This window comes from Octodon degus, unplaced genomic scaffold (assembly GCF_000260255.1).
Source record: "Octodon degus isolate 3935 unplaced genomic scaffold, OctDeg1.0 scaffold00001, whole genome shotgun sequence".
NCBI classification, from domain to species: Eukaryota; Metazoa; Chordata; class Mammalia; order Rodentia; family Octodontidae; genus Octodon; species Octodon degus.
This window is the reverse complement of record NW_004524577.1, coordinates 35,572,724-35,577,409: the sequence shown is the minus strand read 5'-3', so window position 1 is coordinate 35,577,409 and position 4,686 is coordinate 35,572,724.

The following is a 4,686-nucleotide window of genomic DNA, read 5'->3' as shown; positions in this document are numbered from 1 at the left end:
GACAAAGCCACATGATCGTGTCACCTCTTCCGACATGCCATGTATAATGTGCACTTGGTCCTTATTGTTTTCCTCACACTTCTATTTATAGGACACTTTTCCACTTTCTGTCAAGATCAACCATAAGGATTTTGTTAGTACACAGACTATTCACTAGCTGCAATGGTATCTTTAAGGTCAGAAAGTTTATTTTCGCTTTCACTCAAACGGGTTTTCAAAAATTAGCTATTACAGTAGTTTTGAGGGTTTTCAAAAATTAGCTATTACAGCAGTGATGCTGAACCTTTCAGAGCTTTCAGTGAAAACACCCAGTTGCGGTACATAGATTAGCCACCACTGTGGTACAACTTTTGAAAGCCATTTTTCTTGTACTGAAAATTTTAATTTTGAGGAGAAACTCAAGTTTTGTCAACCAAAGAAACATGTAGTCTATTGTGTGCAAGCAATATGAAAATTATTGTTTACAAGCCTTTTTAAAAACCTAGTTCTAGGATTACTAATGAGATAGAAGAAAATGAAATAGATGTGGCCACAACAGAATTATGTTTGACCTCAACTCACCTATTATTACAAGCACCAAATCTTGTAGTTGGTTTCTAAATTTAGAACAGTTTCCTAAACGTTCTATATTTAGGAGAAGGCGATTTCCCAGTGTCTAGAAATACACCCTTTCCGGTGTGCTCTGCAGAAACCCAGTTGGGAGTGTTCCTAAGACCAAGTAAACAATCTCAACCCCTTTGCTGTTATCTTAACTCTGAATTGGTATAAGTAGATTGCACAAGAGCCGTAACAACTTCCAGGGCTGGTTCTTTTTCTGTCTCTGTCTGTCTCTGTCTCTCTCTTTGTCACTCTCTGTCTCTCTGTCTCTGTCTCTCTCTCTCTCTGTCACTCTCTGTCTCTCTGTCTCTTTTTGTTTCTGTCTGTGTCTGTCTGTCTGTCTGTCTGTCTGTATCTTTGTCTGTCTGTCTCTGTCTCTGTCTCTGTCTCTGTCTCTGTCTGTCTGTCTCAGTACCTCTGTCTCTCTATCTCTATCTCTCTGTCTCTGTCTGTCTATCTGTCTCTCATATAAATTTACTGAGAAGAGATCCTATGTTTTCATCTCTAGGTCTCCCATTCTTAGTAAAATCTGCTATTGTTAAGTACCTAATACGTCCCTGTTGAAAGGATGAAGAAATAAACAGGGTGTGAGTGTATATAATTGAATATTCTAATTTAAAGAGTGAAATGAATTTGTATGGTCAAAGCAACTGTTTTGCACGAGTCATCACACAGCTTGAGCCAAGTAATAGTCATATGGTAACAGAGAGACAGAGAGACAGAGAGAGACAGAGGGACAGAGACAGAGAGACAGAAAAGCACAGGTGTGACACATGGGACTGAGTTCAAAACCAGGGCTGCCTCTATCTTTTCCATGATCTGGGCAAGCAACTACATCACTTTGTAATGGGTACAACTATCACATATCTTTGAATCTCATTCTCCCCATCTGCAAAGCATGGGTTAGGTGTGAGGACTGAAGAAAACTTGCAAAGTTAAGTATCTGGCACTGTGGTAAGTCCTTCATAAAGGTAGACTTTGGCATTAAGTCGCAGCCATAATAGGGAATACAATATTTTCATATTTTTAAAGGATTTTTATTCACTTGAATGCTATGCAGTTTTGTTTTAAGTGTCTATCTGTCCAAGTTTTCATTCAATCTTATTGACATTAGGTTGGGTTTTTTTTCTGGTAGACTATTGTTTCCAGTTTTCCTTAATGGATGAATTCTTTTTCTCTTTATGACAGATAAATAGGAGCAGCTTAGCATCACAAATCACTCTGACTTCTTTTGGAAACTATTTCATTGATTTCTGGAATGATGAAGGGCTTGTAATGCACCTAGAAATAAACTCATTAAGTCACAAATTGTTCATGGCAGCACAGGGAACCTCATATACTATCCAGATGTCTTTCTCCTGAAAATACCCATTTCCCAAGGGGGCCCAGCCCAGATCCATTATCCTAAGTACCACTGGAGCTGAAGTTAGGCCTCAGAGGGCAACTTTCCAGTTCTTCTTCCTCTCTGAGTTCATTACAGCCGGCAGATTTTCAGGTGAATCTGGTAGGTCAGACCATTGATGTAAACAAAAACGATTACTCACCAACCAAATTTTCTGGTACATGATTAGAATCTAGGCTTTTATTTTAAACCTAGACTCTTGAAGCAAGGGGCTTATGATGAAATGATGGCCCCTACCCAAGGGTCCAGCTAAAGCAGAGAGGGAAATATGTTCCCTTGTCCCAGACATTTCAATCGGAGGACGTGGAGGTCTGCTCATATTGTCTTGGCAGATTAAGAAAACCTTCAAGATCTCACACACTGCAAGATGCTGAAAATGGGCTTATTGCAAAGAGGGCTAGCCTACAAATGTTTGCTAAAGAGCAGAAGTCATTTTCAGCATCCCTACCAGAAGCAGGGGAGTCGCTTCTTGGCTTTTTGGCTAAGATTAAGGATAGCTCAGAAGCGTGGGGAAATCCTCAGATCATTTAACTGAAAGCTGATGGGCACACCTTTTATGGAATCATACCCACACATGAACGTTTCAGCTGAGCCCTAGCTCTCAGTGACACGGTGGAGTGGGGAGTAGGGAGAGGTTAAGGGCAGCGTTCTTTTTTTTCCCCTTTATATTATGTATGATTCCTTCTTACCCCCATTTTAGCTGCGTTTCCCTTTTGATTTTATTTTGCTGAGATTGTTTCACTTTGTTTCTCACCAAACATTCCTAGATGTCTGGTCTCTTGGGTTAGGTGTTTAAGCGATAGTCTTCGATGCCATATGGAAGACCCCAGAAACACCGTGGAACCAGAGCAGACACGAGAGCCCACCGTAGCCTGAGAAGGAATTCTCACCAGCCTTTCCATTCTTTCAGAACCTCCCCCTCCACACCTTCCTCACTAGGGAGCAGAGGGTTAGCTGTAGGCCACAGTCCCTGTTCCAGCCAGAATGAATTTCACAAAAAATACAGTTGCTGTGCCAAAGGAAGGTCACTCAATCCAAGTTCAAAATAATCTCTTTCTAGTATTGTAGATTTAATTTGCATGTGCCCTACTTAAACTTTTAATCATCCAACAGGAGCAGGAGTTACCTACTACCCACCCAGTTTGTGCAGTACCAGTATGCAAGGATTACCTGAGTGGTACAGCCTCAATTCCTGTTTTCATTTTCTTTGAGGTCTCCCGATGTTTCTCTTTTGTTAAAGGTTGACAAACTAAATACAGTTATACCTGTTCAGACCAGCAGCATATAAGGAAGAAAACAAAAATCATCTGGGTGGGACTTATTCAAATCTCCTTAATCCACACTAATTATATATGACCCCAACAGCTGCTTCAGTGTCACTTTCTTTAGAGAAATTATCAAGTGTTTATCCCTAGGGTTTATATTGCTTCTCTTGGAAAGAATCCACCAAGTATCTAAACTGACTCCAAGTCTAGCATACTTGAATGTGCCTGCAGTTTGGCCAGAGTTGTCACTAGCAGGAAATGGCTGCTGGCAGTTGGAACTAATCAGTCTTAAATGGAAGATTTTTAACCCCATTTGTTCTTACCCAAGCCCCCCCCCAGTTCTACAATCTTCTACATGATACTTGAGCTAATTCTCTCCTTTTAAGAGGAGTTCTAAAGTTTTCTCTCATCAATTACTATGAATTTTTTTTTTCATGATGTGCCCTGCAAACTATTTTTGAAAGGAAAATTTAGGGAAGCGTCAAGTTATTTTTCTCTTGAAGGTTAAAAGGACATTTCTATATCTCCCAGCAGCTGCTGGTTATCACCCTGCAGCAACTGAAGTCTGGCTAAAGCTTGTAATGAGAGCGCTTGATCGGTTGCTGCCCTTAGCAAGCTCTTTATGGTAAAGGACAATATATACTCCCATACTTCAAATGCAAATAATGAAAGAAAATGGCATCTTTTCCTTGAGACATGAATAACAAAATATTTTATATCGAGAAACTGGATATGTAGAAAATTTTCTAAAATTTATGGAGCAGATGCCTTTCTCTTAAATAAATCTTCAAGGCATACTCTCAGGATTTGAATAACTTAAGCAATCCCAATATCTTCCTCCATTATAAAACATAATGGCTTTGGGACAATTGAGCTTTTGTGGCTATTTGGCTCTATGTCCAATGACTTTATGCTGCTAGACTTTTACAGTCCTTTGTCAGGCTGTTTGCCGCTTCTGTTTTCTTTGTTAGCTCTACTTTTTCCAGTGCTTTGGGTATCTCTGGAGGTCCCTTTTAACAAATATGCATGAACTCGGGCACACAAATGTTACAGCTCATGTTTTCAAATGTTCTCTCTTTTGAGCATTGCATTTAATTTCCTTCTGTGTACCTCATAGATGTACAGGACTCTGACATGGAAAGAAATCCCCCAAGTGAGTTGGTTGAAATGGAGAAAGAGTAAGTTTGTTCTTTGACTTTATTTTATCTTTTTTTTTTTTTTTTTAGTTTTTTTGAGACTGAGTCTTGCTATGCAGTTAGGTTGGCCTTGAGCTCACTTTGTAGCTCTGGCTGTCCTTGAACTTGCAAGGATCCTCCTACCTCAGCATCTTAGGTACTGGAATTACATGTGCGCAGTACCACCCCTGACTGTTGTTTGACTTTAAATGAGTAGTAAATAAAATGTAGAAAATCATATATATAT